We start from the raw sequence: 11079 nt of genomic DNA, 5'->3' as shown, positions 1-11079 counted from the left end.
TTTGAGTCTTGAGCGATGTAGTGACTCAAGAGCGTTTTATTTACGGTGACAGCCTCTAGCAGTTGTAGGTGGAAGTTTATCTTGTTTCTACACTGACGATTTACCCGTTAGTTTGTGGAGGTCAGCTCCGTGATAGTTACAGAGAGATCTCGTCTATTAAAGAAGCCGTTTAAATAAAAAGCATATGTGCAGCAAAGCTGTTGCTTATGATTAATATTGTCTAATGACTTTTACAGTTAAGGATCTTTAGTGGGACGCGTGACGTCCAGAGGGTTAAATTTTGACTTGATTTTTTAATTGTATGGACAAAGTCATGGTGGCACGTAGGTTTTTCTTGTTTGTCCTATTTGTTCATGATTGCTGTCCGTTGTTGGGAATTTATACTTTAGTTGACACTAGTGCACTTACGACGAATTGAGTATACTGATGTGTGAACTAAGATCTAAACTAAGGCTACGCCACTGAAAACAAAATTTAGTTCCCCACTTACGACTGAAAATAAATTGCCTTTCAACGACAAATTTTATGAAACCGAGACTAAAAGTATTGAGAAATAATAACTTGGAAAGTACTTTCAAGAACAAGAAACATTGAATATACGCTAATTACACGTAATTGCGATAAAGCTGACACAATAGGTATAATTCTATTACGCGTGGAGGTATGATAAGGGGAGTTGTCATTATGACACAAACTTGAAGCCAACATTCGCATGTTAGTTCCCCAAAAAATTATCTTCTGGAGTAAGTGTTTTATCAAAAATTCGATCTTGCATCATTTTCAGATTAACTAATCATTTGTATTATAGTCTAAAGTGTAAAGGAATCATTCAAGTGATATTTACTTTTACATGCATCAAGTTTGGTTGCACTGTTTACTTTTATTACATTGATTTTTTTCTGTCATTTGACTTTAGTTTTCATATCAGGCCAACTCGATAATCTTTCTGGGTGAGCACTGTGAGAAGAAAAGATTGAATACCGACCAATGTAGAAAAATATGGTCTCGGCATTTTCAGGAAGAGAATATACATCGAAAATTAGTTTCGTCATTCCGTATTAAGGAGAAGGCTGGATTAGGAAGCCAAGCTTTCCATATCACATGCTCGTCTTCTTGGTTATTCGAAACGTAAAACAGAGATTTACATTAACGAGTTGAAATGCGTCGCATTACAGGGTAAAATAATGAACTTACGACCAGAAGAAACGTCTTAAAATGCTTATTTCACACAGTTTTATCCACAAAGCATTGTAATAGTAAATTAAACCAGAAGCAGACTTCTGCTAATGTTTTGGGGCATCTAACATGGCGCCGCCGGCTTCAAAGCAGCGTAGGGCCTAAATCTGTGGTGCCATCTCCCGTTATTATACCTCCATGATATTACGACCATCTAAACTGAAAAAGAAAGATATTTATTATTAAAAGAGATTAACTGAAAAGCACAAATTGATATATTGTGTTTAATTCATTAATGTACAAAACAATTACATGTGACAAAGAGAAGAAAGACGAAGGAAATCAGATTTATTTTCATAAAAACAAAATAAAAGAAGGCCTGTGAAGGTAGTAAATTATATCGCTGACTTGGCTTGTTGCTTAATACTGTGATAAACATACAGAACAAAAGAGCGTAATTTTCGTTGGATTCAATTTTCATTCAAAAAATGGCTATGAGCACTATGGGACTTAACTTCTGAGGTCATCAGTCCCCTAGAACATAGAACTACTTAAACCTAACTAACCTAAGGACATCACACACAGCCATGCCCGAGGCAGGATTCGAACCTGCGACCGTTGTGGTCGCGCGGTTCCCGACTGAAGCGCCTAGAACCGCTCGGCCACATTGCCGGCCAGTTTTCATTAATGAAGGGTTCATTAGTAGATTTCACTACTGAAATTGACGTGATATCAGTAAGTGAAAGGTTTTATTTTTAATACCCATTCCTATATTATTTTTGAATGGGATTAGTGTGAATGGATTTTCTATAACACATTGGTACAAGTCTACCACATATAAATCGCGCAGTGCGATAAGCTTTTAAGGCATAAGTTTCTTACCACAGTGAAATAACCTCCAGGATGCCTGAGACGTTATTAGTAAGCAGATTATTTCGCTCGATCACATTTATGTAACCAAATAGGTAACTGTAATTATTTTCGATTACTGTTATTTTGTCTCTAGAAATTCACCTATACGTGTGATTCCATTATGAACTAAGGACTCTTTGTGTTAGAACAGTATGTCAGATCCGTTAAAAAATGAAAAGTGATTATACGTATAATTAGTCTTGCGCACTGTAGAGCCTATACTCAGGTGATATGCAAACAGAGACCAGTCAAACAGTAATCCTAACAGGTACATAAAACGTATACCATACACTGACATTTCAACTGATCGTACTTGTTTATCCAGTGTTACTTAAATTAAATTATAAATCGTATTTTATCATCAGTGCAACGATTTCCAATAGCAGCAACTACAGGGTGTTTCAAAAATGACCGGTATATTTGAAACGGCAATAAAAACTAAACGAGCAGCGATAGAAATACACCGTTTGTTGCAATATGCTTGGGGCAACAGTACATTTTCAGGCAGACAAACTTTCTAAATTACAGTACTTACAATTTTCAACAACAGATGGCTCTGCGGTCTGGGAAACTCTATAGTACGATATTTTCCACATATCCACCATGCGTAGCAATAATATGGCGTAGTCTCTGAATGAAACTACCCGAAACCTTTGACAACGTGTCTAGCGGAATGGCTTCACATGCAGATGAGATGTACTGCTTCAGCTGTTCAATTGTTTCTGGATTCTGGCGGTACACCTGGTCTTTCAAGTGTCCCCACAGAAAGAAGTCACAGGGGTTCATGTCTGGCGAATAGGGAGGCCAATCCACGCCGCCTCCTGTATGTTTCGGATAGCCCAAAGCAATCACACGATCATCGAAATATTCATTCAGGAAATTAAAGACGTCGGCCGTGCGATGTGGCCGGGCACCATCTTGCATAAACCACGAGGTGTTCGCAGTGTCGTCTAAGGCAGTTTGTACCGCCACAAATTCACGAAGAATGTCCAGATAGCGTGATGCAGTAATCGTTTCGGATCTGAAAAATGGGCCAATGATTCCTTTGGGAGAAATGGCGTCCCAGACCAGTACTTTTTGAGGATGCTGGGACGATGGGACTGCAACATGGGGCTTTTCGGTTCCCCATATGCGACAGTTCTGTTTATTGACGAAGCCGTCCAGGTAAAAATAGGCTTCGTCAGTAAACCAAATGCTGCCCACATGCATATCGCCATCATCAATCCTGTGCACTATATCGTTAGCGAATGTCTCTCGTGCAGCAATGGTAGCGGCGCTGAGGGGTTGCCGCGTTTGAATTTTGTATGGATAGAGGTGTAAACTCTGGCGCATGAGACGATACGTGGACGTTGGCGTCATTTGGACCGCAGCTGCAACACAGCGAACGGAAACCCGAGGCCGTTTTTGGATCACCTGCTGCACTAGCTGCGCGTTGCCCTCTGTGGTTGCCGTACGCGGTCGCCCTACCTTTCCAGCATGTTCATCCGTCACGTTCCCAGTCCGTTGAAATTTTTCAAACAGATCCTTTATTGTATCGTTTATCGGTCCTTTGGTTACATTAAACCTCCGTTGAAAACTTCGTATTCGGGAGGACGACGGGTCAATCCCGTCTCCGGCCATCCTGATTTAGGTTTTCCGTGATTTCCCTAAATCGCTTCAGGCAAATGCCGGGATGGTTCCTTTGAAAGGGCACGCCCGATTTCCTTCCCCATCCTTCCCTAACCCGAGCTTGTGCTCCGTCTCTAATGACCTCGTTGTCGACGGGACGTTAAACACTAATTTCCTCCGAAAACTTCGTCTTGTTGCAACAACACTGTGTTCTAGGCGATGGAATTCCAACACCAGAAAAATCCTCTGTTCTAAGTAATAAACCATGTTGTCTACAGCACACTTGCACGTTGTGAACAGCGCACGCTTACAGCAGAAAGACGACGTACAGAATGGCGTTGTCTTCTATATCTTTCACATCACTTGCAGCGCCATCTGTTGTTGAAAATTGTAACTACTGTAATTTCGAAAGTTTATCCGCCTGAAAATGTACTGTTGTCCCAAGCATATTGCAACAAACGGTGTATTTCTATCGCTGCACGTTTAGTTTTTATTGCCGTTTCAAATATACCGGTCATTTTTGAAACACCCTGTAGGTACAAGCTAGTCAGAAGAAGGAATATGGGAGGTCCAAAGAAGGATGTGAATAAATTCTGTGTACCCAAAACAGGTCATTGAAGCCTAATCTTCGTTCGTGAGGATAAGACAAGACTGTATGCGAAATTTAGTACACTGGGCTGTTACCTCTGGCATCAGGAACAGCACTAACACCAACGGAGCTTTGATGACAGAAACAGGTACGTCATACCATATGCTTCAACTGTATGCTATAATTCATCAACCCCAGTGGTGGACACTCTCTCGGTAACTCATGATCAGGCACTTTGAATGGACTACATATCTGGCGAACGTGATAGGCAGAACAACAGCTCGTACTCCCTCCGTAGGTCCCAACAGCACGGGCAAGATGCAGTCATGCGTTAGCACATTGAAAGCTAACGTCAAGGAAATCTTGAAGACAAGGCACCGCTATTGGCCTTAACGCAGCATACATGTAAAACCTGCTGACTGGCTATGCGAACCAAAGGTGATGATCATGTGTAGGAAATGGGTGACCCATATCAACACGCCAAGTGCCGGTTTTGTGTCACGGTAACGAATGCAGTCTGGAAACACTCGTTCTCTTCGGGACCTCCACTCATGGATCATGATACTACGCGTAGAACCGGGATTTTATATGAAAAGAAGTCGTGGGGTCACTCATGGTGTACATTGTTGCAGTTGGACGCGCCATTGTTGCGCGCCTATCCGTGCTGTCGTGTCAAGAAAAGTCTCAAAAACGGCCGGCGTGCTGAAAGGTCGCAGGGCTCCAGACAGCATTGCAATGTTGGATGTGACGGGTGAAGAAATGTAGTAGCGATGTGTCTATGGGTATTCCTGGATAAACTATGTAATGTCACACATGGGGTAGAGGATGAACGCAACAAAAGGTACAAACGACGCTCTGGAGCATTTTGCTGCCGCTCTGTTTCTTCTTCTTCAACGAAATGTGACCCAGCATGCTGGTGGACTACTGCTCTAGAGTTCACATGTTCGCGTCTTCCTCAACTGAACAGTGATGGACGGGACGTGATGGACCAAACAATTCACCCCTCTGGATTTATTTCTGTGGGGTATTGAACGCCTCGCCAGTTCGTGACTGAGCCGTTTCGGCTCCTTTTGGTTACTTTATTTGACTTGCCAAGCAGCAGATTCGTGCATGTCGCTATAGGGAGCGTGCGCTGTGAGTTCCGGGCGTTTTACTGACTAACCGGGCTCGCTTGGTGGAGTCTCGGTATGGCGGTCAAGAAGGAAATTTCTGGCTGGCAACAAGAGCTCCGACTCGACTCGCAGTTGACAAGTTGGTTGGGCGCCTTCAGAGCAGTGCGTGACTGAGTGCGCGACATCGAAGTCAGGGCATATGTGAGTGAAGTGGGCAGCCGCTCATCGAGTGAAGGAATCGTGAGGACACGGGGTCCGGCCAAAGAAAGACTGCTGTACCAGTTGCACGTGACAGCCCCTGCTCAACCAAAAAGACCTAAAGTAGGTGACAACGTTCCAGAACATTGACTCTCGCTGTGCACTTGTGACGTGGAGCTGATTTTAACATCTAGTTGAATCTGTTTTGTGCCATTTACTGAGTGGCAGTCCGTTTCGTTGTTTGGTGTTTGCTGCTGATTCCGACAGACTTTATTAAGAGTGCATTGTTCATTGTTTCATGTTATATGGGTTTCCCCCTTACTTTGTTCTTGTTGTCGCCGGCTGGAATTAAATGATTTTTTGTCTTAACTTTTAAACTGTCATTGGTTTCAGCACCCGTGTGGACTGGGAGAGTGATTCAGCTGGTCCGACCGTGTTCTGTGAATATGTCTGGTTTCAAGATTTTTATTATGCGAATTTTTGTAACTGGCCTTAGTTGATACTGCACCTCTGCTTAAATCTATTTAATTAGACTTCTGTGGTAAGAACTGTTTCTTCCAAACTCCATGTTGACTGTATTAAGCCTCTACTACCTTTACCAGGACTTAATATTGGTGGTTAGTTATTGAAAGGTTACTTTCGGTTTGTTCTTAGGCGTATTTGTTGAACGTAGAATACTGATTAGTATCGGGAAACGATATTTTGAATACACTGATCGAAAAAATCACAAACCCAAAAAATAATTAATGTACAGTAATGAAATTTTGGGAATACGTTCATCTATATGATATACACTACTGGCCATTAAAATTGCTACACCAAGAAGAAATGCAGATGATAAACGGGTATTCACGGACAAATATATTATACTTGATCTGACATGTGATTACATTTTCACGCAATTTCGGTGCATAGGCCCTGAGAAATCAGTACCCAGAACAACCATCTCTGGGCGTAATAACTGTCTTGATACGCCTGGGCATTGAGTCAGAGCTTGGATGGGGAGTACAGGTACAGCTGCCCAAACAGCTTCAACATGATACCACAGTTCATCAAGAGTAGTGACTGGCGTATTCTGACGAGCCAGTTGCTCGGCCACCATTGACTAGACGTTTTCAATTGATGAGAGATCTGGAGAATGTGCTGGCCAGGGCAGCAGTCGAACATTTTCTGTATCCAGAAAGGCCCCGTACAGGACCTGCAACATGCGTTCGTGCATTATCCTGCTGAAATGTAGGGTTTCGCAGGGATCGAATGAAGGGTGGAGCCAGGGGTCGTAACAGATCTGAAATGTAACGTCCACTGTTCAAAGTGCCGTCAATTTGAACAAGAGGTGACCGAGACGTGTAACCAATGGCACTCTATACCATCACGACAGCTGATATGCCAGTATGGCGATGACGAATACACGCTTCCGATGTGAGTTCACCGCGATGTCGCCAAACACGGATGCGACCATCATGATGCTGTAAACAGAACCTGGATTCATCCGAAAAAATGACGTTTTGCCATTCGTGCATCCAGGTTCGTCGTTGAGTACACCATCGCAGGCGCTCCTGTCTGTGATGCAGCGCCAAGGGTAACGTCAGCCGTGGTTTCCGAGCTGAGAGTCCGTGCTGCTGCAAACGTCGTCGAACTGTTCGTGCAGATGGTTGTTGTCTTGCGAACGTCTCCATCTGTCGACTCAGGGATCGAGACGTGGCTGCACGATCCGTTACAGCCATGCGGATAAGATGCCTGTCATCTCGACTGCTAGTGATACGAGACGGTTGGGATCAAGCACGGCGTTCCGTATTACCCTCCTGAACCCACCGATTCCATATTCGGCTACAATCATTGGATCTCTACCAACGCGAGTAGCAATGTCGCGATAAGATGAACCGCAATCACGATAGGCTACAATCCGACGTTTATCAAAGTCGGAAACGTGATGGTACACATTTCTCCTTCTTAGACGAGGCATCACAACAACGTTTCAACGGGCAACGCCGGTCAACTGCTGTTTGTGTATGAGAAATCGGTTGGAAACTTTCCTAATGCCAGCACGTTGTAGTTGTCGCCACCGGCCCAACCTTGTGTAAATGCTCTGAAAAGCAAGTAATTTGCGTATCACAGCATCTTCTTTCTGTCGGTTAAGTTTCGCGTCTGTAGCACGTCATCTTCGTGGTGTAGCAACTTTAATGGCCAGTAGTGCATGTAATAGAAGAACCAGCAGATCCTGAAGAACGCGCGTCCAGTACCGTCTACTGGTGGCAAGCTGTATCCAGCCCACATTCGGATGAGAGCAAAAGGAAACTTATGAGCATCTGCTGACATTTATAATTGTATTGCTACCCTTTGGTTTGTTTTCTATTTTTTTATTCATAAGTGTTGGGTTGGTTTATTTTAATAATAATGCCGTTAATCCAATGATGCTTATATGACGACCACGCCTTACAGTTCCCAAAGCCCTTTGCTGACTGATCTCTTCAGTGACCCTGGATATCGCCACAGAAGAATTTTGAGTCCAGCAGCCTCAAACACCCGCAGGCATGCTTGTGCGCAAATGGGTTGAGTTATATTATCGTCTAGACATTTTACAGGCAACGAAAAGAGTCCATGTAGACTCATGCTCATAAATTAAGGATAATGCTGATACCTCGTGGCCGGCCAGGGTGGCCGAGCGGTTCTAGGCGCTACAGTCTGGAACCGCGCGACCGCTACGGTCACAGGTTCGAATCCTGCCTCGAGGCATGGCTGTGTGTGATGTCCTTAGATTAGTTAGGTTTAAGTAGTTCTAAGTTCTAGGGGACCGATGACCTCAGAAGTTCATAGTGCTCAGAGCCATTTGAACCATTTTTGATACCTGGTGAGAAAACGGTCTCGTCGGCAGTTTGCAGGTTTAAATCACCTCGGGGTATGACCATGCGGTGCATTTGACCTCCGGTCGTCACACGGTGGCGTTGGCAGCAGTCCACATACGCAGAGGTGTGTTGGTGCATGTCAGAGTACAGTGCAACGAGAAAGTGTACAGACGTTTTCAGATGTGCTAATGGTGACTGTGTGTTGAAAATGGCTCAAAGAACACATATTGATGACTTTATGAGGGGTAGAATACTAGGGCGACTGGAGGCTGGTCCAACACAACAGGTCGTAGCACGGGACCTCCGTGTGCAACAAAGTGTGATTTCAAGATTATGGCAACGATTCCAGCAGACAGGAAACGTGTCCAGGTGCTACAGTACGGGTCGTCCACAGTGTACAACGCCACAAGAAGACCGATGTCTCACCATCAGTCCCCGCAGACGACCACGGAGTACTGCAGGTAGCCTTGCTCGGAACCTTACCGCAGCCACTGGAACAGTTGTCTCCAGACAGTCTACAGGCAACTGAACAGACTGGTTTAGTCACCCGGAGACCTGCAAGGTGCATTCCACTGACCCCTGGTCACAAGAGAGTCCGTAAAGCCTGGTGTGAAGAACACAGCACATGGTCAACGCGAACAGTGGTCCCAGGTTATGTTCACAGACGAGTCCAGGTATAGTCTGAGCAGTGATTCTCACCGCGTTTTCATCTGGCGTGAACCAGGAACCACATACCAACCCCTTAATGTTCTTGAAAGGGACCTGTATGGGACCTGGGACCTGGGACAATGGTCCAGGTTATGTTCACGGAGAGCCCAGGTATAGTCTGAACAATGATTCTCGCCGTGTTTTCATCTGCGTGAACCAGGAACCAGATACCAACCTCTTAATGTCCTTGAAAGGGACCTGTTTGGAGTTCGTGGTTTGATGGTGTGGGGTGGGATTATGATTGGTGCACGTACACCCCTGCATGTCTTTGACAGAGGAACAGTAACAGGTCAGCCGGCCGTGGTGGCCGAGCGGTTCTAGGCGCTTCAGTCCGGTACCGCGCGACTGCTACGATCGCAGGTTCGAATCCTGCCTCGGGCATGGATGTGTGTGATATCCTTAGGTTAGTTAGGTTTAAGTAGTTCTAGGGGACTGATGACCTTAGATGATAAGTCCCATAGTGCTCAGAGCTATTTGAACCATTTTTGTAACAGGTCAGGTGTATCGGGACTTCATTTTGTATCAGTATGTCCGCCTTTTCAGGGGAGTACTGAGTCTCACCTTCCCCCTGATGGATGATAACGCACGGCCCCATCGAGCTGCCATCGTGACGGAGTACCTTGAAACAGAAGATATCAGGCGAATGGAGTGGCCTGGCTGCCCATACCGAAACCCCATCGCGCACATCTGGGATGCTCCCGGTCGACGTATCGCTGCGCGTCTTCAAACCCCTACGACACTTCAGGAGCTCCGACAGGCACTGGTGCAAGAATGGGAGGCTATAGCCCAGGAGCTGCTCGACCACCTGATCCAGAGTATGTCAACCCGTTGTGCGGCCTGTGTACGTGTGCATGGTGATAATATCCCATACTGATGTCGGGGTACATGCGCAGGAAACAGTGGCATTTTTAGCACATGTGTTTCGGGCCAGTTTTCTCAATTTATCGCCAGTACCGTGGATTTACGATCTGTGTCGAGTGTGTTCCCTATGTGCCTATGTGCTACGGTCGCAGGTTCGAATCCTGCCTCGGGCATGGATGTGTGTGATGTCTTTAGGTTAGTTAGGTTTAAGTAGTTCTACGTTCTAGGGGACTGATGACCACAGAAGTTAAGTCCCATAGTGCTCAGAGCCATTTGAACCATTTTTTTATGTGCCTGTGGTATTAGCGGCAGTTTTGTGTAGTGATACGTTGTGTGACACCACAGTCTGCAATTATCTTTAATTTATGAACATGAGTGTAGATGGGTGTGAATCTTTCGTACATAGCTTTTTGAATTAATTTACTCGGTGTCTATGTCCCATAGCATTCCTTTTTAGGGTTCTGTACTAATCGGCAAAAACGGAACCATTATAGGATCACTTTGTTGTCAGTATGCGAGTCTGTCTGTCTGTATGTCAGATTGTCGAAAACCCTTCTTCCGATGAACCGCAGGAAGTATCAAATTAAAATTTATATCACTTATAAAGCTTCTACGTCAATGAACTCAAAAGATACGGCCATTTATGTCTCTTTGACCTAGAACGATGAAATCCGGCAAGAAGCAGAGTTTCACAGTACAACTAAAGGAAAAAATCCGAAAATTGTTCATCTGTAATTACAACACAAGGAAAAAAATTTCTCATTTTTATCCGATTTTCCGTCTGTCCATTAAGACCCCTTTTTTTCGGGAACGGATAGATGTACAAAGTTGAAATTTATGCTGCATACTAAAGTCTGTAGCCCCCTGACGGGAAAATACATGTAAGCTTCTAAGTTTGTACAATCAAAAGATACGGCCGCGCATGTCACATGTTTTGGTACTCGTAATTTCACCTATGAAAGTCCCGTTGACAGTGAATCATGAAATTTGGCAAGAAGCGAGGTTTAGCACTACAGGTAAAGGAAAAAAATCCGAGAAGAATTTGTAATTATATCACAGAAAAAAATTATTT

Source organism: Schistocerca piceifrons, chromosome 9 (assembly GCF_021461385.2).
Source record: "Schistocerca piceifrons isolate TAMUIC-IGC-003096 chromosome 9, iqSchPice1.1, whole genome shotgun sequence".
Classification (NCBI taxonomy): domain Eukaryota; kingdom Metazoa; phylum Arthropoda; class Insecta; order Orthoptera; family Acrididae; genus Schistocerca; species Schistocerca piceifrons.
The sequence above is the reverse complement of the archived record's forward strand: the minus strand, read 5'-3'. Positions refer to the sequence as shown.